At 41.4% G+C, this 27511-nt stretch overlaps 1 pseudogene across 1 annotated transcript; it reads right to left on the reverse strand.

The window, feature by feature from the left end:
• Positions 1-27447, reverse strand: LOC311507612 (complement C3-like; annotated as a pseudogene). The gene is made up of 43 exons (XR_014699910.1): positions 25838-27447; positions 25732-25749; positions 25608-25643; positions 23662-23851; positions 23390-23555; positions 23151-23221; positions 22822-22913; positions 21738-21820; positions 21552-21639; positions 21204-21306; positions 20457-20571; positions 19911-20026; positions 19671-19814; positions 18411-18626; positions 18129-18329; positions 16765-16920; positions 15979-16108; positions 15391-15459; positions 14658-15052; positions 14111-14472; positions 12880-12965; positions 12438-12577; positions 12144-12353; positions 11921-11981; positions 10884-10967; positions 10585-10788; positions 9586-9661; positions 9320-9479; positions 7694-7807; positions 7430-7583; positions 6285-6448; positions 6044-6199; positions 5850-5909; positions 5604-5694; positions 4645-4696; positions 4283-4370; positions 3853-3942; positions 2926-3031; positions 2608-2697; positions 2423-2506; positions 1545-1625; positions 1011-1158; positions 1-536 (listed from the first exon to the last, which is right to left on the reverse strand). The product of XR_014699910.1 is annotated as a complement C3-like (transcript).
• Between the last annotated feature and the right edge of the window lie 64 nt (positions 27448-27511).

The raw sequence follows: 27511 nt of genomic DNA on the forward strand, positions 1-27511 counted from the left end.
TGCAATTCCTGTTCTTGAAGGTCACTCGCAGAACTTATTCGAAACTATGCTCTCAGTATCTCCATGCAGCCAAACTTTTTAACTTCCCTTTAAGTTTTTAAACAACCACATCTTGTATTATCAACCATTCAACAGAGATATAATCCATACTTTTACTGTATTCGGCTTTCAGTCCTTCCTCATTCTTAATATATCTTCACAGTAGACAAAGTGTTGCAAGCTCGTTCCAATAACTGGCTGCGCTTTCACTTCTCATTTTCACAAAGCAAACGCTAAATATAGTTTGAAAAAAAAAATTTATTGCACAGACTTGGTTGAAGAGAATTACTGCATGTAGTTATTTGCATGATTTACAAAGGACAGCAGCACAGGAAAATGGTGACAATTGCCTCTACAGCCTGCAGCCATCGACAGACAGTTCACGTGCAGCATCGTCGAGACTGCTGCATTTAGCCCGCAGGCTTTGATTGCTGGAGCACTCTGCAGTCGAAGGCCAGCGCTCCACCCAGGTGTCCTTCCCCAACATGTAGATGAATCTGGCAATTAAAAACAAAAGAAATACAAAAGTTCACGTTGTATTGTAAGATAGCAGAGGACTGTTGGTGAATGTCATCAAAAGTCGGACGTGATCTCTTGATTTGGCAGTTTAAATGCACCAAAAATAGTATTTCCAATCTTCAGCACTTTCATTTCTGGCTTTTCTTTATGCATTGGTGCTTGATCATGCAAATTATGGGTGGTGTTACTCATATTGTGTGTGGGGGCGTTACTCCAGCTCAAAATCTTGATCGACCCCATGTGAAATTCTCCCAAACAGAAGGAGTATAAACGTATTTATCCAGTCGATTACTCATTTATGTTTGACTGTGGCAGTTTAAGTTATCTCTAAAAAACTGCGAGCAGCCGGTTTGTTACAGGTGTTGCTCATGTTGCAGGTGCCCTCCCACAGTTTCCTCTCACTTCTATCCAAGACGTTATTTTTGCGAGTGTAAATCTGTGGATCTCCCCACCTGCTGGTGTCGGGATCGATGGTCCACCTGTCCTCTCTGGGACCGATGATGAGGTACTCAGAGCCCTCCTTCAGGTCGAGTCCGTCTCTGCAGCCTCCGTGAGACATGAAGAACCTTTTCTGGCCCAGTTCAACTCCGTCCTCTATACCTGCATGGTCGAAAAAAACAAAGAGAGAGAGAAATAATTTACAGCTAAATATTGTTTTGCACGAATCTACAATAAACCTTTGAGCGTCAGTTGAGTTTTGGCCTTCTGTTTGTTGATACTGTTTCATGACTGTTCTTTTCGTTGAAGAAGGAAATTATGGAGCAAAGACAAAGTGCTATATTGATAAGTGCAACCTTGGGAGAAAAAATACTGCTTCTAAGTAATACAGCCAGAATTCATGGCTTGATGTTTACTGTCTCACAGGTGGATGTCATAATCTGCAGGCCACTCAAAAGCTTGACAAGTGTTAGCAAGGTAACGTTACACAAATAAACTGGAGTGTTTGATCCCATCTGCGTTAAACGAGACACATTGCCGATACTCACCCAGCTTGATAACTTGTGTGATCTCCATCTCGTATTTGTCGTAGTAACTGTGGCTGACATTCAGTATCTTCACCTGGAAAACTGAAGCACAGCAGCGATCAGCATGGAGCGAACTGCCATAAAATGTGTTGTCAACATCTTTTAGCCATTCTGTCGATCCTTGTTACGGCCCTTGGTGGTTTTGGACCTCCCTCTGTCTGAGGTTAAACTTTCTCAACTTTTATATCGGTGCAAAGTGGTACCTATGAGCTGCTTGCCAGGTTTGTTCCCATATCTGTCTTTCATCTTGCCTGTGATCCTTATTAGTTGGACTTGTGATTCTGTCCTTGTTAGTCAGCCTATCTGCCACTGATCGGACTAATGACCGTTACCATGCTCCAGTCAAGCTACACTAGGGGCATTTATCAATACCAAGTATGCAAACTTTACACTTGCGTACTTGGTAGTTTCACAAGACTAATCGTAGTTTAATGTGAGCAGTTGGCCGTAGCTTTACGCTCTGCTCATCGGCTGTGTACTGAGGTCAGGACTGGGCTAAGCTGCACATCTCCAACCTCTTTATAAGCCACCATTTATGATGGTAGCTCGGACACTAGTTGGCTCTGTTGCATTTGGGTGGAGAGCATATCACATAGAACAACATGAAGAAACAGAGCGTTGATGCCTTATCAGATTTGTTTGATATCCACTGCCACTTGTGTGTTTCCTTAAAATTTATTTAAAAAAAATATACAGTATATTCATAGGGGCGGTTTTGACCATTCACTCTTGAATATTTTAAAATCATTTGAATATCAGTCATGCAGTGACCGTGTGGGACTCTTACTAGTGTTGGTGTGTGCGTGCATGCATGTTAAAGCTGAGCGAGGGCATTGTACCGTGGTGTAAGCTCTTGCAGGCAAATGTCTCTCTTTCTTTGTTGGGGAAATTTTCGCTGTCAGATTTGGAGACGCAGCAGTCGCCTGGAGATTGAGAAACCACAGAAAGTGAAGAGAAAATGACTCGCGAGTAAACACACACGCACACGCACACATCCACTGATGTGGTGTTGCAAACACTTTACCTTGCGTGCAGCGGCAGACGTTGTCTCTGCAGATCTTGGTGATCTCCTCCCGGTCCTCCGTGGGAGTGTAGGTGCGACTGCAACGGTGGTCTGAGGCAAAGACGAGAGGGAAGAGTCATAATGTTCAAAACAGCACATTTAAAAACTACATATATTTGGGATATCACAGGAGCTCAGTTGTGTTGTCCACAATTGCACCATTTCATGAAGTGTTTGTAGATTATTTCCACTAATATCAGAGGATATCATCATAGCTAAACTTTTAAAAAAAGTAAGTAGCTTGAGGTGATATCCTGAGGTCTGGTTGTGTTTGTTTACCTGGGTTGTAATACTCATAGACGGTCACAGAGGATGGCTGGAGGAGGCCGACTTTGAAGCTCTGCTGGAGCCTGAAGGTCAGGATCTCCTGCTCTCTGTGGGAAACCTGAGGGGAGGAGGGGGAGGAGCGGGAGGGAGGATTTAAAGCAACAAAGCAGAGAAGTAGAATATATAAAAACATTTATTCAGCAAGAGGGAGCAGTTGAGTTCTGTGTAATAGCCTGGATAATTTTTGAAATACTTTAATTGGCAAAGTTATCAAGATAAGGTAATTCAGTAAACCTGCATCTTGGAAATAGATTGAGACAAATGCAAAAGCTGATTTAAAATGGCCAGTTTTCAGTGAAATGAGAATATGTAAATGTGCACAAGCGCTGTACTTAGTCCTAGTTCTAGGAACTATGGTAGTATTTAAATACTCTCCTTACTCCTCCAACATTGTGTTGTTTCAAAGGCTAAAATTCTCCTTTTTATTCCATTACATTCATCCTGCAACTAGATTAAGGTCTTGTATTGACGTGTTTCTTGGTTTCATACTCTGTACACAGCACCAACGTCATTGGGAGCCATTGTGCAAACAGCTGCTGCATCAAAACGCTACTGCTGTTTGAGAACCAGGAACAGATGCCTTCAAAAACAAAGCAAAAAAAACCAAAAAAAAAACAGACTTGTTGGGGTTTTTTTGAAGATATTTCACCCAGGTGGCTTCTTAAGTTCTATACGTTTGCTGAGTGTTCATATACTTATTAGGAACATCTGTTGTGATTGTTGCCAGTGCACCGCTGTCATGGCGACATCATAGAAATTGCGGAACATAACGAAACTCACTCACTGAAAGAACATGCGTTAAGTTATGACAGTTTTTAAAAAATACTCCATCACACGTTAAACTTCTTGTGACTAAAACCTGCTCTACGGTGTCGTTACCTTGAACAGGTGGATGATCAAGGAGCCTCTGTCGCTCAGGTTGTCCACAATCTGGAAGTTATTGATGTAACGATCCACCGAGTTGGACAACTGGACACACACATATACGGTATAGAGAATTAGTTGACGATCCTGGCATAAATATTCGTTATTATCACATTGAAGGAAACTTTTTTATAAACCAGAAGTACGCATGCAGTATTTTAAAACATTCCTCAAAGATGCAGAGATACCGCAGCAACTATGGGCTTGATTTCTGAGTTAACGTCTTTTAGCTGAGCATTTGCAACTTCCAAAGATTTGATGTTGATAAAGGAAAGTATTCTTTTTGTCAGTCTTATCAAATGCCCCAAATAAAGTAGTGACAGAAAAGCTTTCTTAGAGCCAGAAACTAAAGTAGTTTCAAGCACTTGTATTAGAATCCAATTACCATCTCCAGGTCGGAGTTTTCTGGGGTGAAGCCGGTAGGCAGACTGATATCGAGAACCACCATCCTGACATCTCTGGGTCCCAAAGCCCTGCACGACAGAAATAAACAGTAACAATTATCAACGCCAAACTGTAACATATCAAATTGAATCAGGTAATCAGAGATATATGCGTCATCAGTCAGACACAGAGAGCCAGAGAAGATCTATCTGCATCCAGAACTGAAGAACTGAGGTATGTTCTCTCTTAAAGAACAAGTATTTACGAAAAAATAAAAGTTAACTGATATTTGTATGACGTTAGCTGATAAACTAATCATGGCATCATCTTTGAAAGTGCTGTAAGTGTATAACAGTAACCCACCTCACTTTGATGGTGATCTGGTAGGACTTTTCTACATCTGCTGGAGGTTTTTCTGGAATGTGACAAAAACAGAGCTTATGCAGTGAATTATTTTTGGCAGTGTGGCTCTGTCCTGGGACCTCCCTGTCCTTCCATTTGCCATTTACATGGAAAGCCCAAGAGGGAGACCTCCCAGATGCAGTATAGGGCAAATAACAGTGACTCGGGAAAGACATTGATAGGAGAACGATGGAGCATGAAAGAGAAAAACAGCAATAGTAAGACCTGAATATGATTCCCCAGTGAGCTGAGCTTGAACTAACACTACACTCAGTTTAGTGTACGGTGGTTCGATAGTTTACGCAGTGGCCTTGAATGTCATTAATACTCTTTGTGGTTATGCTACAATATGTTATTTAATTTTCAAGTTAATAATAATAGTAATAGATTTCCACAAAATGACGATGTACTTGATGCCTAGGAAGACAGCTAGCAACCTGTGAAATGTCACTCAAAATGGCCACGCCCACAATTAGCCATTACTTTAACAATAAAAAAATAATAAAATTATACTCAATTTAAATTAAATTAAATACAGAAATAATGATTTTGCGCACAATTTGTTGTTAAACTGGTGAGGTATAACACTATGAAAATAAGTATAACATATAACTTTCCTTTTTGTGAGGAGATCTATGTGGATCGATTAGCTTATTAGGGTGAGTTGAACCGGTCATAATCAAGCACAATTCCTATACATTTGAGACTTAAGCATATTTAGCAGATTACAGGCTTTGGCAGGTATTCCATTGCACTCTGCAGTTTGTAAAGATGTTGCGTTCAGAAATGCGCTCGCTGTTTTTGGCAAATGTTAAGGATGGACTCAAAACATCCACTCATTTTGTTCTGTGCTGAAACAGTTTCGTCTTTGCTAAAATTTATTCCATCCCTCCGTATTCCCAAATAACAACTCTAGTTACCCTTAGATTCTTCAATAGTAACGTCGAGGTCAAAATCCTTGCAGGAACTTTTCTCGTCCGCCTCATGCAGTTGGTTGTAGTAGGTCACGACCTTGAGAGAAATTTCAGGTAAAAGGAAGGGACACAGAACAGATGAGATCAGTCACATAAAAGCATTTAAGAAACCAGATCTATATTATATTTTGTGACACCATCATTCACGCGATTATCAATTTCATGGTGATGCACTAAAAACGTGTTGTGTACCTCCAGTATTCCCTGTCCATTTCCTCGAGCAACCACTTCCAAATCCAGATTTGCAGGCAACTACGGGACCAAACCACCAGGGAAGAAGAAGAAGAAGTGCAAGTGAATCACTTCAGCAAAAAAAAAAACATCAAAAGGAATTTATTTCACTCTGTGATGCTCTCAACTCTAAAAATGCCCTTAACGTCTCTTACCCTAGAAGAGCGAGCAGCGTATGCAGTATGTTGATTAAAATGATAGCGGATTTCCTTGCGTCCCGCCATCTTGACGTCCACGTCCAGATGGAGGTCATTGGGAGGGGGTTTGTGGATCAGGTACTCTGACAGAGCCTGAAGCACCACCATGGTGGACTGAAAGAGGACAGGATAAATTTAGTAATAAGTGAAAATAAATCCACAGCATGTGTTTCAGCCGACAGGTTTCCTCTGCTGGTACCTGAGTGGACCCGAAGCCCCCTCCAATTCTTCTCTGGCTGTTCAGCCATTTGAACGGTGCCGCAGCTTCCTCCATGCGTCCCAACTTGATCAGAGCCAGAAGAGCATAGCCGGTCGCCTCCAGTGTGAACAAGGTGTTTTCCCTGTCAGGCCAGTGGGTGCCACCTGGAGGATAAAATAAAGAATTAAGTTATAATGAGAAGTGAGTTAGCATTACTGTTATCTTTTTAAATAGAGGCCACTCACAGTATTGAACACCTCAAATCATTACACCCACAAAGAACCTTAAACCTCTTCACTCCTTAGTTCACACACTTACACTGATCTTGTTAACCAATAATTATTCAAGAGCTTTCTCTGGTTTCTCAAGACATGCAGTTGTTTCTGACCTGCAAAACGTAGCCTCTTGGTTAATTATAGCCAATTTAATATGAAATTTATCTTTCTAGCTCTTCTGTTAATGTTTTAACTAAAAAATGTCCATAACCGCTTAAAGGACTTAGGGTTAGGGTTAGGGTTAGGGGAGAGTGTTACATTCATCGTTGTGTTTTCTTTACCTGCCTGCTCTGGTAGCCCAACCAACAGCTAACTATACACGACCGATCAGCCACACCTAGCAAAGCTTTAAAATAACTTTACTCCAACCCTCGCATGTCTGCACCGGCCCATTTCGTTGCGCCGCTAGATACGTGTCTAAACTGCAGACAATGCAATGACTAAAATACTACCAAAACAATAACGCAACACTGGTTAGCCTACAGCGGTGAAGCCCACAAAAGAGACCGCGTCCAAATACCACATATTAGACATTCACATAACAATGTGTAGTGAACATATGCACAGTCTGGAACAACATTTCTGTCATTTTAATACAGTAAACTAAAACAACTGCACAAGAACAAATACATTTTAAAAACCACTCTATGAGGACAGTTAGAAATTTAAAGAAATATTATTAGATAATACCCAAGTTTACTTTCCTGCCAGGACTTTCATGCTGCTCTCATGGCCTGTGTATTGAGCAATCAATAAGAGCTACGAAAAGATTAGCCTAGCTTAGCATAAAGGCTGGAGGGACTTATGCAGCATCAAAAAATGTCTAAGTGGTAGTTTAAGAACTTAGTTTACAAGTTGAACAGGGTATACCTCCTACTGCCGCTCTGAGTAATGCTTCTGTTGAATCGTAGCGTCGAGGATCCACCAGAGCCAGAGCATAGGAGGAGATGGCCACCGTGTAGGGCCTCCTCCCGGTCACCAACAGAGCCTTCTGCAGGTAATCTGCTGTTTTACGGATTGCCAACTGCGCCAGACAGGTGGGAATACTGGGTTACTGACCATGCCACATATAATAAGTTGAACAGAAAACAGAAAAGGCAAACAAAAACATGACATTTTTTATATGTAAATTACCTCCATGTTCACACCTGGACTGCTGCACTGGATACCCGCCTGCTTGGCCTCAGCAAGTGCTATGAGGACGAATGCTGTCAGTGTTGTCTCTGGATCCTTGCCACGGAGACCGCCCTGGAGACACAAACAATCAATTTAAGTATGAATCAAATCATAGTTAAAAAACATCTCATTATCTCTTACGCAGTCTTTACATGATGAATACATTAGCAGTCCCTTCTTATATTGAGCTGGTTAGAGCCCTGGGAAGGTCGTCTGCCAATCACATTAAAGTTAATCGCTATTAAAGAGAGAAAGGTCACGTTCACTGTCTGTACAGCCAATTTAGAGCACCCAATTTACCTTCATGTCTTTATGTTAGGCAGCTAGATCACGCAAAAGAAGCCAGAGCTTGTGAAACGCCCATAAAAATACACTTGTCGCTAAGATTTCTAATCAACAGATAAATCAATTCGATCTCTAAGTGCAGGCATGCTTGTGGTTGCTAGAGTTTCAAAAAGTAGAATGCGAGGTCCTCTCCTGTGTAACTAGCTCCCAGTTTGGGTTCGGGAGGCAGACACCCTCTCTACTTTTAAGGACAGGCCTAAGACTTTCCTTTTTGATAACGCTTATAGTTAGGGCTGGACTAAACCATCCCTTAGATATGTTGCTATAACCCTAGGCTGCTGGGGGACAACGCACTGAGCACCTGTCCTCTACTCTCCCCTCTCTGCCACCGAGCTCCTGTCCTCTAATTTCTTATCTTATTTCTTCTCTACTTTTAACTACTGAGTGTTCCTCTGTCCTCCTTCTCTTTTTCAGGATGGCTTTTGTAAAGCGTCTTGAGACAATTTGTGTTGTTATTGATGCTGTAGAAATAAAATTAAATTGAACTGAACTGAAATAAATAAGTACATCAGATCTGGTCTGTTTGTGTGTGTTGTCTTGTTTTTGATAATTTATGAACTTTGAATTTTCTAATACATAATTGATTGTTTTTATTTATTTCATTGATTTTTTTTACTTTATTTTTACAGGAGGTTATAAAAGGTTTGGTTATGTTCTGTTCATATCCTTTGTCTGAGACAATTCTATCTATTTCTCTAGTAGACTTTCCTACTTTTTCAGATTTTTCTCTACATGGTGTGCATCAATATTTAATGGTTGTGAGTGGCTTCCTAAGTGAACATGAAATGTTGTTTTGGAGATGTCTAGTATACCTATGAGTAATGTGTAGTAAGGCAAAGAGCTTAAATGAGAAAGTCATTATGTATTTACCTCAGTTTCTATAAGTAGGATCCTGAAGAAGGACTGAAAAACTAATTTTTTTGACTAGCTGTTAAAATCCATTAATTTATTAACTCATTGATGGGAAACAAAAAATTGGTGTATTGGCTTTTTTCAGTGTTTTAAATTATTGTGAGGTTTTCTGATATTATCATTTTGCTCAAAACATTTGATGTGACACATAAGTGCATGAAGTAAATCAAACTGTCTTTTTATAATTTCACCACTTGAAAAAATATTTCAGCCACTTACACGCAAAAGGTACTGAATAAAATGCAATGAATTCATTCGCAGAGCACATGCAAGCAAAAATAAATTTTCATTAATTTACAAAAAGGGAGGGAGAACATAGGGTCTCACAGTCATGGTGGTGGTGTAAACTGGGTTGTTCTCTACGAATGTTCCATCAAATCGGTGTTTGTTCTTCACCAGGTAGAGCAGAGGGTCACACACTTGCTGCTTGTCGACACCGACGATGGAGTGAGCCATGGAGAACACCTTCACCACGTACGCCGTGATCCTGACATTCAGTTACACTCAGATTAGCCAGTTGATAACTTACTTGGAATCAGTTCATAAGTATTAAAGCTCATTTAATTATATATAAAGCAGGGTTCATATCGCACCATGTACTTGCACCTTCGCCTCTGTAGGGCGGGTAAGAACCATCAGTCTTTCTGTATGCCAGCTGGTTCTCGTAACCTGAAAACATAATACAACAAAACAATTTAAAGATGGATCCAAATGAGAGTGATGTTATAACATACGTCTGATAAAAAAAGAAAGCCTATATCATCCATCTGTCTGCAGCTCACCAGTTATCAGCATCATCAACCTTGTACCCATCCTTCCATGTGTTTTGCCGGTTGCCCATTTTCCTATCCATCCATTCATTTTATTTCTACACAAATTCATTGGAGCTGAACAGATTTAGTTCCTTATGCATCCATTCATCCAATATCAGACTAGGACAGTTCATCCATCTATTTGTTAGCTATTCATCATTCACTTTGATCAGTCCATCCATCCATGCATCTGAAGGTTCATTCATCTACAAGAATCCAACTCTCCGTCCATCCATCCATCCATGTACCCAACTGTCCATCCATCCATCCATCCATCCATCCATCCATCCATGCACCCAACTGTCCGTCCATCCATCCATCCATGTACCCAACTGTCCGTCCATCCATCCATCCATCCATCCATCCATGTACCCAACTGTCCGTCCATCCATCCATCCATGTACCCAACTGTCCGTCCATCCATCCATCCATCCATGTACCCAACTGTCCGTCCATCCATCCATCCATCCAACCATGTACCCAACTGTTCGTCCATCCATCCAGCCATCCATCCATGTACCCAACTGTCCATCCATCCATCCATGTACCCAACTGTCCATCCATCTGTACACCATGCATTCCATCAACATGTATCATCTGTCCATTCATCATCAATTTGTCAAGAATTCAAGTATAGGCCAGTCCATCCACCTATTCAGATACTGATCCACCATCCACCCATTCATGTATTCAGCTATTCTCATTTGTCCTTTTGATTCTGTTGAAGCTTTCCTTTTCTAATACATACACTTGTCCACGCATTGCTTCTCTGCGTCTCACCTCTCCGGATGTATCGGATGGCCTCGGCCTTACGTTGCACCCCTACACTCTCCCAGTTGTTGCTTCTCTCCAGGTACAGAGTGGCGATGAGCGGCAGAGTAATTGAGGCCAAGTTTTGTTCCACACATCCGCCAGGCATCCGGATCAGAGATGCCAGAGAGTCCTCGCTGATGGAGTTGTCTATGCTGTCTGCCAATACATTGCCTGGGGAGTAGAGAAGAGGGGTGTTCGGGAATGAGCCGATTTGTTGAGGTTTGCTTTGTTTTTTAATCATTACAACCACTCTTTCACAGACTGACCTCTGACATTGACGAAAGTCTCTGGCGAAGAGTTTGGCACAACTGACTCCAGTTCAGTCTGAACAACACGAACTGTCTGCGTTCCTTTAGTAAAACACGGGGACAACAAATTGAAGTTTACGTACATTTAGAATTCAATCTGTTGCTTTGTTTCAAAGATACAGGGATTTTGATTGGGACAATAACACGAATAAAAGCTGGGCTCAGACAATAGGAGTTTTAAAGTCCAACCTGAGTTTGAAATCAGGTTGGATCTACACAGATATTCCACTGTCTTATCTCAAACATACACACACAATAAGATTTTAAATTAATATCTCAACACACAATGGGAGGACATTTTTAAATCATTGATCCACATCAGGTAGTGTTAAATGAGCCATCTTGCGTGATCTCGTAGGGAAGATGTAAAGGGATACTGCTGAGCAACAACTTTCCACACTCCAGTCCAGTAGATGGTGGTAATGCACCTGCAAGCTGGTCTGCAACAATGCAATCAACCAGAAGGCGGGATGACGCCCACATAATGCATTTTGGGATACATCTGAGAATTTGGATTATGCTAGTCCACAAGAACAGTAAGAACATTATGATAGATGGCCTTTGAAATACTTAGCATTGTGGGTATGCTAAAGAAAATCTGGTATGGATAAAAATTAAATCTTCAGGGAACTAGAGTTGAGGTTTTCATCAGTATGCCAGTGATTCTGCAAGCAGTTCATAAAATTAAGAGCCTCACATTACCAGGTAATCTGGGCTAAACCTCAGTACTGAGTGAGGATATCTGAGGAGGGTGAATTTATGTGCTGGAAACTCCTGTAGACTGATCCCAGCACAGGATCAAAATGTCAAAAGTAGATGCATGAAACATTTGCGTGAGTGATAATGACAGGAGATAGCAGATGGACAGTGGTGATCTTTTGAGATGTTCCTACTTTTGAGTGAGGAGGACGGGACATAAACAAGAAATGCCTTAAATTTGGCTTAATTAACATGTGATTCACGGTGGATCACAGGAAACAATGCACCTCACCTACCTCCCTCAGCAGACGGGTTCAACACTGCACTCCAGACTTCAGTCTTCTGAACTCCATCCAGCTGTTTGGGGCAACAAAAGAGTGACTGTAAAAGCCTATTCATTCACCTCCATAATGCATTTTTGGAAATGCATATAAAGTCAATGCATATTTCAAGGAAGCAAATGCACATTTTTATAGTGAAGAACATTCTGCAATGACATTATCATCAAGAGTGACTCACCACCACCCGTAGAAATTTCTGGACGCGGTCTCCTCCCATCATGTCTCTGCCAACCACCATTACCTCCAGAGGAAGTTTACCCACCACCAATGGCACGATGGTGTAAGGCACCACCACGGACGAGCCAGCCGCCAGTGTCACTTCCTGTGTGTGTCTGTCCTTAAAAGCAATGCTGCAGATGCCCTCTGTCTTCATCAGCACCACCCTTACCTGAGAAGGAACAGGTCAGGAATTACTGGGGAAGACCAGTGCTTACTGGAGAAAAACACAGTGAAAAGAGGGCGTTTCTCTTACATGCAGGTCATCGTAACCATAGTTGTGGACCACAGCTTTAATCTCGACCTGTTCGTTCCTCGCCACCGAGTATGGCAGCTTCAGGTCCACGAAGAAATGCTTCCAGGCTTTGACATTGTAAGGCTCCGCAACACAGAAACCTGCAGACATTCAGGAGAAAGTGATCGGTCTTAAACACATGTATGAATGCTCGTAAGAGCTTGGGCTGATAATTTTACTTTTCTATTAAGTTTCAAATATAAAAAACAAATTCTGACTTCATGATCAGCCTTTGGTTACTTTGGTCAGCCTTTGTTTTTTAGGGAAATATAAAAATAAAAGAGAAGTGGGAACTTATTTAGGTAAAAATAAGCACTGTAGACAGTCCCGTGCCAGGAATCTGGCATATGAAGTCTGTTAATTAAAAAAATATCTTTTTGCAGTTTCACAGTCCTCCTCCTACCTGTATGAGGCGATGCACTGACTGCCAGGATGCCCCACTCTGTGATGCTGTCAGGTAAGGCGTTATCAATGTTCTTCAACGCCAGCCTGTTGATCAAATTCATATTTTTGAGATATTTGAGAAGGCAACATGACAATCTATACAGCACAGCAGTCTGAATATTAATTTAGAGACTCAAATAAATTTTGGTCCATTAACCTGTGAATCGAGTTTGGCAAGTTTCAGCAAATAAAAAAAACTTGTAAAACATTAACTTGGTCATAAACAGTGATGACAATGTTGCAATCGAAGTCCACTCCAAGATGTAAGCAGCACAACACTTTGCATTTATGTTATGTAGCATGAATGCACACACACAAACACAAATATAGATCAGCTACAGAAAATGTTGCCTCCTTTTACTGCGTAAAGGTTTAACAATATTTCTCTGTGTGACTTTTGGTTTGCCATTTAGAGGCTCCAGATTCTGTCATTATTCTCAGATTTTGTTCTTAGTCAGATGGCGGATGTTTGACAATCCAACAATATCTGTGGCTCAGGTTTGTTCCAGTGCATCCCACAGATACTTGATCACTTTGGGAGCTAGTGAATTTGGAGGCCAGGTCAACACCTTGTTTTTTTGTTTTTTTTTTAGTTGTTCCTAAAGGACACATCAAGGAGTGTCATTGCTATGGGGTGGGGTGCCTGGTCTGGTCTAGGTGGGTGCTACATGTCTAAGTAACATCCATACCAATGAATGCCAGGTCCAAAAGTTTCCCAGCAGAACGCTGAATCATCACAAGATGGTTAATGTTCTCCTGTCAGTGGTTTTAATGAATCATTTACTGCCTTCAGATGGAACTTGTCAGTGTTAGGATGTGTATAGAAAATGATTGGCTGTCAAGAGTTAACACCGGCAGCTGCTAGGCAAATGTTAGCAGCTAGGAGCATAGTATCTGTGGTCATAGCTTACTGGGATACTTGATTGATCATTAATTTCACCAGTGCCCTGGTTCCCTACTGGCTCAAGTCTAAAGTCTGCTATGAAAAATATCTATTGGCATCGCTCGTATGTGGCTTTATCTTCACGCTGGTTCCCACCAGTTGCGTTCCTGCGACAACCTCTTAACTGTACATCAATCGATAAAATGTAAATAGGATTCTACAGAGTGAAGCTGTTTCATGAAGTTGATGAATTCTGTGCAGACTTATGAGACTCAGACTGTAAGCTCTGCTATAATCTCACACTCACCCGTCTCTGTCGGCCTGACTGGGCAGTTCAACATCCATCCACAGCCAAGACTCGTAGAACTTGGAACGCAGATACACCTGGGTCTCATCCAGGTACTCCCACTCTTCTTCCTCATCGTCGTAATCAAAATCGTCTTCCGGCGCTTTGGACGCCGTAGTGTAGATCCTGCGTCGTTCAGGTTCAAATGGTCCAGCTGATCCAGTCATTCCAGGCTGTCCAGGCAGTCCTGAATATCCAGGTTGGCCAGGCGGGCCAGGTTGGCCAGGCGGGCCAGGCGGGCCAGGCAGTCGATATTCCCTATCTATGTTAATACATTCATATTGTTTGATATGCAAACATCGCAAAAACATATTTTTCCAAAACTACTTATGTTCTGTAGAGCTTTCTTGGAAACAATTAAAAGGTGTGCTTTTACATCTGGTGTTTTTTCCCCCATTGTGTATACGTATGTGTCCTTGAATCCAACAAATGCATTTCTTTCATCTGCTGATTGTAATGACATTTCCACCTGCCTCACCCGTGCTTTTTTGCAAGCTAAATATTATACCGCTGAATTTAAAAGTAATGCACACACAGTCCTGTGATATTCTGCAGGAAGGAAGAAGGACAAATCTGAGGTACAATAATTACCAAAGGTGCGTCGAGAAAGTGAAAAATCCGGTTGTGTATATGCCACCCATGGCTCAAGCGAATGGTACACGAAGGTGGGCATGGGTGGAGGCAAGGTTGTGGGAGGAGCTGTGGTCATGGGTGGCGGGGTGGTGGGTATCTCAGTGTTAAACTCCTGGCCCCTGTACGTGGAGCAGCAGTAGCGGAAAGCTCGGATGCACTCCCAGCCCTCGGTGATGTAGAGGGAGCGTCGAGTGCAGGAATAAGGCATCGGGATCTCCCTGAGGCCATCTTTGCAGCAGCGACGCTCCAGCTTCTCCTTGTAGTGACTCTCTGGAGGCAGAGTGGTGGACGAGAGAAAATTATCAGCAGTTATTGAAATGCACTGATGTTAGCGTTGGATCCACAGAGAGTTATAAGCGGTATTCATAGCTCTGAAACAGACAGTCATGGCGATCCATTGCTTTGAGACAAACAGTAAAATGTTCTCACAAAATTCTGCGGCGTCCCATGTGATGCACTAGTTTAAATGCACACAGAGAGAAGAACAGAGAACCAATTACAAATGATCTGTACTCGTGTGGAAGAATGACAATACCAGGTCTGAACAGTTAGCGCAAACCACCAGACATCACTGCCACACAAACCCTCCGTGATTAGAGGATACTCACCTAGCTGCGCCTTACGCTGCAACAGTTCAGCAGAGCGCCTCCGTCTGGCACTACCTTTACACTTCAGGGCTGAGTAGAGGGGAGAAAAGGAAACATGCAAAATCTTTAACTGATTCTAAAGTCGTACCATCTGAGGATGTAGTTTTTGGTTTTAGTGTTCTGTGATATTATACCTAAATGCTATTTCAGTGTCTCCTCCCTTTTGCATGCCTACAATCAAGACATACTTGAGTACGCTACATGCTCAGTGACGGCGCTCAAAAGTAAGTTGACCAACTACTGAGAGGTCACGAGAGGTACCACAGTAGCTCCGGGATTGCTTCACTTTCAGCAAACACACAATGCAAACATGGCCTTTGGCTGCTACGAAGAGGAGATAGTGACTTTTAATCAGCACCTATTACATGAGTTTTGCAATGCTTGTGCTTTTCTGTTGTTGTTAGTTTTATCTGTTGTAGCTACGTACAGGCGGGAAAGGCACAAACACAACTTTCTGTCGGTGCCACTTCTTTTAAACCTTCATCAGAACCCTATTTCTTTTATTTAATCGACAGTACAGGAGTTAATGTATTCTCGTGAGCCAGATACCTTGTCTGTTTGTGGTTTTGGTTCCGGCACTGGAGGAAAAAAGCAGCCCTGCATCTGTGAACACTCCTTTGGCGTTCTGGCCTCCACCTCGAGTGCAGCCGATGTCTCCGTGCTCCACCGTGTCCCAGATCTAAACATAAAGTTCCATTGTGAAAAAAAAATTGTTTCTGCACACGTTAACTTTTAAAATGATTACACACATTTTCAAAAAACAAAAGATTAAATTTAACTGTGGATAATCACATCATGATATTGTGTTTTGGTTCCTTTTTGTCACCCAGCTTATAATTGGCTTTCTCTTTGCATTTAAGTTAGTTTTACTTCCTCTCTTTGTCTTTTCCCTTGTGTGTATATATAACCATGTATTTCACCATGACCCTGGTCAAGTCATCTGTTGAACAGTAGTTCTTGCTTCCTCTTTGGACTGGCTTTCACTTATTGTTGGTCTTGTGTTTTTGGTTTTAACCAGCTTGTAACGCTCCACAGCGTCTTTTGTTACTTATTTCGAAAGTGATCATTAAATTTACTTTGAGCTGCTCATGCTGCTTTCCTGAACTGCATGTCCTGCTCTTGGCGTCCACCCTCCCTTTCTACAAATTGGGACAAATTAACCAAAGTCTACATTTTGCTTTGCATAACTCGAGGTGTAACTACTATAAATTCCACTTTCTAGTTACTTATATGCAGTACAAACATTTCATTAATATATTATATTAGTTTCCTAACATCATTTGATATTTTTTTCCTCTTTTATTTTAAAGGATGTTATGAAACTCGCCCACGCACCTTCCTCTGAGCGAGCCTGTCTCTGTTCAGAAGATACACAGCATTGTCCACGGCCACCAGCCCGACCCTTGCACCGGGGTCGCCTCTGATCTGAAAACGAAAGTTCTTTCCAGGCGCGTAGTCTCTGTGTATGCCGTCCACTGGCCCAACTTTGAGCTATGAGAGAGAGTGAAAAAAAAGAAAAGGGCATCTAAAGGCCAATGAACTGAAGAAAATAATAATTTAGCCTGGTTTGCACAGCCTCTCCTGCATCAGATCACTCTCAACCACATTGAAAAGAACAGAAATTTTTATCATTTTCCTCAAAACACTTTAATGAACCCAGAACAAGCACTAAGGCGACGATTGAACAGAAACCGGTACATATGGGGGGACACATCTGACTGAAGGGTGCAGAGACAGAAAAAGAAGGAAGTGGGACAAAGGAGAAGGGAGTAGGTGGATAAATTCATACATGATTCTGGATGAAGCGTACATGCGACATACTGTATGCAAGCGCCAGAGAATCTAATCTGGCCCTCAGCATGAATTTGCAAAGTGCAAAAATTACATATTAGACTGCAGAATTTCAATGAAAATAACAGCTATCCCTAATTTGTCCAGTGTTAAAGGATAGTTTATTAAATGTAAGCATTCTCCTAATTTACTTGTTCTTCTCTGCACTGAAACATATGGCATATATTACGCTGGTATGTTACTGGTCCAGCTCGCTGGAGATCAAATTGGCACTGCATGTGGCCCCTGAACAAAAATGAGATTGACACCCCTGCCCCAGGTGATGCATGATCTATGGGAGAATAATAATAGATGAAAGTGTTCGTGCAATAAGTGTGCATAATATTTATAAGTGATAGAGAAATATACATTTTGTGAATCTGCTGATGGGAGATGTAGCTTTGAATGACAGTAAAAAAGTCTGAGTAAGTCTACAACACATCTCTTAGGACTTTCTGTAAATCCCAAATTTGCTGTTTCCTGCTGACGACATTCAAAAACAAACAAATTGAATAACACAGCTTCCTTTTTTACAAAAAGGACTCTGGATATAGATTTATACAATATCAGTGGAGGAGTTGGGATGCTGCTGCTGGAAATACTCAGCACTCTCAAAGGCCTATTCATATTTTATTTTAATCAATGTACTTGAGGGAGTGGTGAGTATTTCCAGCAGAAGCACAGCATGTATGTGGTGCCGAGTTTAACGATCTCTGCTTTTGTTACAGTTGGCCTTTTCGTGGCATTTATTGACTTTTATTAACAGTGAGGAAGGAATAAAATAGTCACACATGCACTGGAACTTTTTCCAAATACAAAAAACCGCCACTCTGAGCTCTGTCGCCTCTAAGGCCGATCGCCGCACTCACCCCTCCGACGCAGGAATCGACAACGTCTATCCAGATGGAGTCAGACACCACCTCCTCTCGCTCTGTCCAGGGAATGGAGTAGAAAGACACAAAGCGAAAAGACGGCATCATGTCTGGTGTTATCAACAAACCCACGGTGGTGACCAGTTGACCCGTCACATCCACGCGTTCAGCAGTTACGATTTTGCCTTTATTGAGCACCTGACAAGAGATTTCGGATAAAAAGTTGGTCATTTTTAGTTTATTTAGTGATCTGTGTCTGCTGGTTTTTGGTTGTCTCACCAAGTAGGTAACGTGTTTGATAAAGCCTCTGTGCTTTGGCTCTGCAGCTTTGATGCTGAGCCTCAGGACGAGCCTTTCTCCTACGGACACCGTGTTGGTTCCCGTGGAGATGTACAGGTAGTTTTGTTTGCGCTGGTTAAAGGGGACATAAGGGCGAATGGTGGTCTGTTGTCTGGCCTGCTGATTTGGTCTCAGTCCAGCCTGTGTGGTCTCAACCTGAGAAAAAGACAAAAAAACTAAAATTAATTGATGTGGAGAAATTTTTCTTCCTCCTACCCCCATGTTGTGCTCATTGACTCATTTTCTACTAGGATAAAGATGACTTGGGTTACAATGCTTCCATATCTCTCTGGTGGCTGCTGGCTGCTGTGTAGGTCATAAGCTCCACCTCCCTCCATGTTAGTGGATGGGACTTGTAAATTGATGGTTCTTGGTTACAAAATAAATAAATAAGTACAGTGTGTGATCCAACATGTCTTTGTAACTTGCGGCGGTACGAAGTATTAATTAAACACAAGTGAGTCTAGAGGAGGTGGCACAGTCTCTCTCCAGGTACTCCGGCTTCCTCCCACCGTCCAAAGACATGCTTGTTAGGTTAATTGGTGATTCTAAATTGACCGTAGGTGTGCCTGTGAGTGTGAATGGTTGTCTGTCTCTCTGTGTTAGCCCTGCCATAGACTGGCGACCTGTCCAGGGTGTACCCCACCTCTTGCCCGATGACAGCTCTGATAGGCTCCAGCACCCCCGTGACCCCTCACAGGAGCAAGCGCTTACAGAAGATGAATGAATGAATGCGTCTAGAGGAAGTGTGGGCGGGTCATCGATGGTGTGGCTCCACTGTCTCCACTCGCGAGATGGCGCTGCCCGTATAACCCAAAATTCTAGGCTCAGTTTGTCCGGTGGGAAGACGTGAAGGCAGGTTGTCCATTTTTTTCTACAGTCTATGTGAAGAACTAAAGGTCGGAGTATAAAACTCGGGTGGCAATACCTATCATGTCATCTTAATTCTCCATGATACATAGATGGATAAGTCTACTATTCAACATAAATATATGGAGTCCAGAAAGCAACAATGCACACACAGAATATTAAAGAAATGTTTTTGTTTTTTTTTAACAGTAAATTATCAGAGCTGTTCCTGACTTACCCAGTCAGTGAAATAAACAATTAATATACCATATATATAATTTCAGTGGCACACTATTGAAACTTTTTTTTTAACCATCACATCCAATGCTGACGTCATGCCGTCGTACTCACCATGATGGTTTGTCAGTGCTGCAGGATGGGCATGTTGATGGTGGCCCTGGTGGTACCGGAGGCGACGAGCAACGGTGCGTCCATCAAATTCACTTTTACTGGAACATTACGAGCAGGAGAACCGTCGTGGTGGCTCACCTGGATCTGGAAATGCATTTTTTTTTATGTCGGTGACATTTTTATTCAGAGTTAATCTATTACAACTGGAGCAAACTGAAAACACAGAGGACGGTCCCTTACTGTGAAGTCAAAAGGCAAGCCCGGCTTGAAATATTTCGGTATGTCTCTGAAGGACACTACATAAGGAGACTGCACAATTTTAATGCCGGTCTTTTCAGCCTCGACCAGATCACTCCCTGTAGAGGTGAAAAAGTAGCGTCAGTTGAGAGTAAATGTGAAGAATTTTGATAAGTTTTCATTTTCATCAAATCTGGCCTGCTTTATGTTCTAGTATTGGCACAGGTTGAAGTTTCTAATGTAGAAAATGAACAAGATTTTGCTCCAACTGCAGCTGCATGCCCCACATTTCCCTCAAGACTCAAAGCTGGTTGGCGCTGGTTCATCAGGAGGGCTAAAGGTCATAAAGCAACCTCAGATAGCACTATGGATTTGCACACATGGGACAGTTTATACTGACAAACACTGCTCTGATTACGACATACTGGAGAGATAAGTCTTACTGTTGAGCATTCAACTTACAGTATATGATAACAGGTAGCAACCACAACAACACAACATGAATGACTTAAACTTATTGATAACTAAAGGGTTAGCTTTCTTGCTTACCTGTCTTGGTGAGCACAGAAGCCTTGACATACAAAGACTGCCCCACTAAAGATCTAATGTTGGGGTATTCTCTTTTGATCTCCTCAATACTCAGTGTGGCGTGTCCTCCATCCAGCTGCAGGAGTAAAACATGGATTCTTTCATTACAAACAGTAGCAATTGTGCCACTGAGCTATTATATATATGTGCCCATGGGATTTGTACATGAGTTTAATGTTACAGAAGTAGTCACATTTTCTATGAAACACTGACCACATACTAGAAAGGAATCCCAACCCGTCTGTCAGGGCAACCTGGCAGTGCATGCCCAAATCTGAACATGAAGGTGTACCTGCTGAATGCTGAATTAATTAACTAGCTAGTTGTCAAAATGTCCCTGCAAGGGAAGGCTCAAAGCACCTGCAGATTCAAGCAGCATTGGACTGAACAGTTTCAGTTTAAAGAATAGTAACCATGCTCTTGGCAAATTCGATATGGGTGATTTTTGTACAGACGTTTTTGAATAAACTGACGAAAGTGCCATGTCCAAAACAAACTCCTGTACTTTGAAACCCAAACCTAAACAATAGCTTTTAAGCTTTGGTCTTTAAGTTGGCGGATCTAAAAAGAAAACTAAAAGGAACAGGTATGCTTATGTTGAGGTGGACAGTAACACAGCATGTTAGCCTTAGCAATGCAACCAGCCAAAGGAATATCAGAGCTTTGTTTTTGTGAAAGTACAACTGGTGAATTTCAGTGTGAACTTACATCGGACACCTGCTTCACGGACGGTAACCTTTTCATCTCTTTGTTCATATTCACTCCAAACACAACGTAGGCCGTGCCCTGAACCGGCTCCCCATACAGGTACCTGGCCATAGTCACAACGCTGGTTAGTCAACAGTTATTGACTTTCATTTATTCCAACCTTTTTACTTTAAATTAGATTATTAGAGTTTTAATTTTTGTTGGAGAAACTGAAAGGAAAGACACAGACAAGAAAGAATAACAGGAAACTTTTCTTCAGGAAGTCAGTGAATGGATAACGCCCAAAGATCTACAACATTTGATGCAAGTAAATGTGTTTGTTTTTGTGTATGACTGTATTAGACCAACCTGGCAGAAATATCTACTATTAGTTCACTGTCATCCAGGCTGAAGAAGGACTTCCTGGGCGTCAAGGTAACATTGAAGGCAGGAAGCACTGAAACAACACCCCAACAAAGAATCAAGTACAACCCTCCACAAACATGCAGATACTTACATTATGAGCATTAGCGAGCACAACTTTACGCCACCTACCGTATTTCTTCACCTCAAACTGGGAGGTGAACGTGTTCTGCTGCCAGTGGTCAAACTTGGCAGTCACAATCCAAGTTCCTTCACTGTAAGACATCCAGTGCATTTAATTCACAAGCATTTAAAATTTAAGCATTGGAAGAAAGGTACCATTTGATTAGAGCAAAACACACTGTTTAAAGACACATTTAAATAGATCACAGGCTATGTCTGAATAATTTGGCTGTACCTATGACAGTAAGAGGTAAATGATGTGTTTTTGAACATTACTTTGCAAAGATCACCTGTGGGAGCTGGTACCTATACAGTATGAACTGGTTTCTAGTGAATATTCCACACGAGAAAAGACTAGACAACTAGAGACTGTGTAAAGTATTAACATTTGGTGAGTGTAAAACATGAACATGATGCTGTTACCACCATGCTTCACCATGGAAATGGTATTCTTTTTCTTTTTTTTCTGCCAAACATATCTTTTACAATCTTGGTTGTATTTTTCATTAGGGAAAGCTTGTGCCTTGCCACCCAGCTCCATAGCCTTGACAGATGTACAATTAGGAGGATCAATATTAAGTCACTGATTTCCAATTGCTGATAACCGTCCTCGCTGTGGAAATGTTTGGCAGCCCTCACATGAGCAAAACCTTTTTAAAAATGAGATACTCTTGATGCTTTGAAAGCTCTGTGTGGCCATTGAGTCTTGTACAGTATATGCATAATACAAATGTAACTGATTATTATAAGAAAATGTGCACATACTTATTTTCATATCTTTTTTTTTTTTCTCTGAAATGTGTCACATTGGTTTTCAGTGGCATTTTGTAGGGTAAACCATTCCATATCAATACTGTAAAATGCAGCTTAAACTGTGTGGTGAATTTTGCCATTCAGTGTACCTTTATAGCACACTGTATAACTTAAACTGGGCCAAGAGGCAGCCTAAATACAGACACATTTCAGGTTTTAGGTAATTTCTTTTCTTATCAGGACTCAAAGTCCTCAACATTTTAGATTTAAGAGTCATGAATCTAAAACATCATGTGGATTGTGGTTACAAGTATAAGTTTTATTAACAAATTGCTCTTACTTGACATATTCAGAAAGAGGAAAGGTGTCTGCCAAGAGGCCATTGGTGGCTCTGGTCCGGGAGACCTGTTTGACAACCACGCCATCCGGATTCTACGGGGCACAAACAAACCGATCATTTCAGGTAATACATCTGACTAATCTAAAAAAAAAATATTTATATCATCAGAATATAGTTAGATGTCGCAGTGATCCACCTCCAAGCTTTCTAAAAAATTACATGTACACTCTTTTGCCTTGCTTACCAATATTCTTTGGCAGACCCATTTCATTTCTCAGCATTCATAGTAGATTTACAAATTTCCAACTGGTGATTTGTCATTTGTTTACCTGGATATCTATTGTGATGGAGTTGTCAAGGGCCTTAAAGGTTGGAGAGGACACAAAGGCTCTGAATCGAACTGATAGAAACAGAACAAGTGAGTAAAATTTTCTTAAACACTTCTTCTGAATTAATAAAACGTTTTTCAGACTTGCGTCGTCAAGTAATTCCTTCAAGAACGACTGTAGCGTGTTTCAAAATGGTTTCAACCAAAAAAATAGTTTTCACCATTATTCTCAGATCTCACCCGTATCTCCAGGGTTGTAGATGGGTTTGTCTGTCTGGATGAAGATGTACCCCGAGTGAAAGGTCACCATCAGTATTCTCTCCTCCGAGTGCATATCCCCAAAGTTCACTTTCAGGACCACAAACTTGTTCTTTTTTTCATCGCGATTCAAATTATCTGAGGAAAGCTGGAGCAAAAAAAAAAAAAAAAATGACATTAAGACATAGGAAACCATTTCAAGAAAGGTGGCAGCCTCTGGAACCCCCCAGGTGGAGCTAACCCCGCTGTGTCACCTCTATAGCCTTGAGAGCTTGGAATCCATTTTCCGGGCTGAGGGTGACAGAATCCTGGAGGAGCATGGTGGTCTTTCTGAAGTCCTGGATGTGGATGGAGACAGTGATGGTGGTAGACAGGCCATCAGCCTGTAAGTAGATGTTCTCAGGGCTGTCGGTCCTCAGTAGGTCTGGAGCCAGCAGAGTGTACCTGCAGGGAAACACTGCAACATGAGGCAGGAGGGAAAACTACTAACTAACAGCTATGTATTCTACTTCCACTACCAACAATGATATCACAACCAATGATATCACACCCTGTGATAGTACCACTGATGTAAATTAGTTCTTGTTGCATCCTGATTTCTTCCTCTGGAGTTATTGTAACTTAAATTTCAAGTATATCCAAAAAGGTTCAAAAAAGGCAACTGAACTTGTAGAGTTTTTTTGAGAAGACGTTTCACCATCCGAGTAGCTTCTTCAGTTCTAGGGGAGTGGTGGGAAGTTTAAACCTTTAAACCTCAGACTTCCCACCAGTCCCCTAGAAGTGACTAAGCTACTCGGATGAATAGTGAAACGTCTTCTCAAAAAAACTCTACAAGTCCAGTTGCCTTTTTTGAACCTTCACAGACTTAAATTTCAAGAAATACAGGGAAAGTCTGTGTTCTGAAATTCTAACAAAGATGGACACACGGCTTACTTGGCAAATTCATATTAATCCGACTAACATGACTATACTAGCACTACTGTAGCACAGTTTAAATTATACACTAATACTGGGTCAGTACTTCCACTTGTAGTTTGGAGAAGGGTTTTATTCCAAAGCACAAGATTCCTAGAAAATAAATTGTATTTTCACAATATTATACATTTTATATATGTTAGATTTATTAGGATCTTGATCTGTGTTGTTAATGGGATTGTTTGCGATTGCAAAATCATTGTATCCTGTATACCAGGGGTGTCAAACTCATTTTAGTTCAGGGGCCACACGCAGCCCAATTTGATCTCGACAGGGCCGGACCAGTAAACATAACCTATGAATAACGGCAACTCCAAATGTTTCCCTTTGTTTTAGTGCAAAGAAGAACATTCAGTGAACTAAATCCTTTTACAAAACCTTTTATGAACAACTAAACAAAATTTCGGGCATTGCTGCCATCTGTTGTTTAGCACTGGGTCAACTCTTACTAAAACAGTGTGACCCCTATTGGAACAATTACGAATAGCAGTTAGCAGTTTTATTGAAAGAGTTGCAGTTAATGACTTCATATCATTTTCGCACTTCGCACATTTATGCTGCGGACCAGATTGGACGCACCGCCGGGCCGGTTTTGGCCCCCAGGCCGTATGTTTGACCCCCCTGCTGTATACAATGACAGTAAAAGGCATCATTTTCATGTATTAAATTAATTACATTTGAGTGTTTATTCATATTTCATGTCTTTATTTTTTAATTTTGACCCAAGGATCAGAACACAGTATAAATAACAAGCACAGTTTAGTTTTACCCGCTGGTAGACAAGGCATTTGATTATCAACTGTACCTTGGTGAAGGATTAACTGTGTCCTTTTGTGTCAAGCTGCAAATGAAGAGGACAAGTGTTAATTTCAGACATGAAGAAGTGCTGCAAACTAAAGCAGAAATTAGTTGAGTATATGTCGCGTATCTAAACACAAATATTCTAAAGTGAGGAAGGCACTTGAAAGAGTGGTTTATTTTTCCATATATCAGCACAGGTCAAAGGTAACATGAGTCATGAGTCAATTATTTCTCCCATAAATACCTAAAAATCATCCCCAAATCATAATTCTGGGTTTTATTTGAGGAAGGTGTCCGCCACTTTGACATTTATTCTGGTAGGGAACGCAAACATTCAAAAATCTAAACCATTAAAACTCTGTAAAAAGTTTATCTATCGCTGGACTGACGGCGTGTTCACAAAATGGTTTCCGTTTAGACTTACTCATGGAGGTCCCAGTATCGGTCAATTGGCGCAAATCTGGGGAACAGATTGAGAAATAAGAACTGAGTATACGTCAGAGGTTAAACGTTGCAACCGTCTACGCTGTTTGTGATCGTGCGCATACCTGTCCCGCCAGCCTTGCCTGTAATGAACACAGATGAGATTAGTAAGCTTCAAATAACGTAGGAGAAACGGAAAAAACAAGATGCCAGCGAAGTGAAACAGCTTACTGTCTTCGTCTACTGCCTGTGAACTGTCCATCTGATTTGCAGAGAAGAAGCATGAGAAATAAAACGCCGTGTAGCTTCCACCGAACCATGTTGACCGCCTGGAGTCTCAGTGGACTGTGGCCACCAGCGACGACAGACGGCTACTGGGTTCGTGTGTTAGAAACCCCCAAATTACATCAGACGCTGCACAGTCAATAGGAAGGGGAGGGAATAGTTTCTGATCAACAGTCGGGAACAAACATGGCAGGAAAAGGTCAGCGTTAAAAGATGAACTCTACAGATAAAACCACTGAAATGTAGGCAGCACACAAACACAAACAGAACTTTAGCACATCTGTTCATCATGCTGCTCTTCTGGTATTCTCCTTATTCAATTATTGTTTAATTGTTATCGTCCTGCTACTTTTTAATGTTCCACTATACCACTCATTCACTTATTTATCACCTCTACATTCATTTATTTTTTTACCCGTGTGTTAAGTTTTTGCTTTTATCTCGATGGAAACAAACTTATTAAAAGGTTAAATTAACTTCACTCTGTTGTGTCTAAAGTATAAAGTATCACTACAATTATAAATTAGTGCGAAATAAAGAAAACAATACAATTTCATGAGCCACTAATGCATGGGTAAGTCCAACACTGGCAACAAGTTATTTAACCCCAACTGATGCAATGCTACTATAATTGGGTTAAGAACTGTCCAACACATTATTAAAAACTGGAAGGATAGTGGGGAACCATCGCGTCCGGGTAAGAAGAGAGGCAGATGAAGTGATGCACCCATCATGCCTAGTGTCTACTGTACAAGCCTGTGGGAGCAGTGCTAAGATCTGGGGTTGCTGCAGTTGCTCAGGTCTAGGTTCAGCAACATTATGTTGCCCAAAGAATGAGGTCAGCTGACTACCTGAATATACTGAATGACCAGGTTATTCCATCAATGGATCATATTCCAAGATGACAATGTCAGGATTCATGGGGCTCAGATTGTGAAAGAGTGGTTCAGGGAGCATGAGACATCATTTTCACACATGGATTGGCCACCACAGAGTCCAGACCTTAACCCCATTGAGAATCTTTGGGATGTGCTGGAGAAGGCTTTGCTCAGTGGTCAAACTCTCCCATCATCAATACAAGATCTTGGTGATAAATGAATGAAACACTGGATGGAAATAAATCTGGTGACATTGAAGAAGCTTATTGAGACAAAGCCACAGCAAATGTGTGCTGTAATCAAAGCTAAAGGCTGTGTGACCTTTTTTTTTTTTTGTCCAGTGTATAATTTAGGGTGAGAACAGCGCCTCCCAGAGGACACGGCTACAACTACATGAAGCTGTGAGTTAATGGTTGTTTATTGTGGTTAGAAAACGCCACAGTGCAGAGACCCCTGAGGTGCAGCTAGACACTCCTCTTGTTTTCAAACATCCGCATAAAATTTTCTTTTAGCCGTTTAGCATATTTCTGTTTCATTTTTAACACTTTGTCAACATCTCTTCATTCTCAATTCCAGTGTCTGTTAGTTCATTAGTTAGTTCATTAAATTTTCCCTACAGATCGTCTGTCGTGCAGCCTTCCTTCTCCCTGCTCCATCCCCTCCTGATACATCCTGATCTGCACCACCATCATTACCTACAGCCTTTATCTGAGACTCCACTCACTGAGTCTGACTGCACAAT

The sequence above is a fragment of the Chelon labrosus genome (genome assembly GCF_963514085.1).
Source record: "Chelon labrosus genome assembly, chromosome: 2".
Taxonomy (NCBI): domain Eukaryota; kingdom Metazoa; phylum Chordata; class Actinopteri; order Mugiliformes; family Mugilidae; genus Chelon; species Chelon labrosus.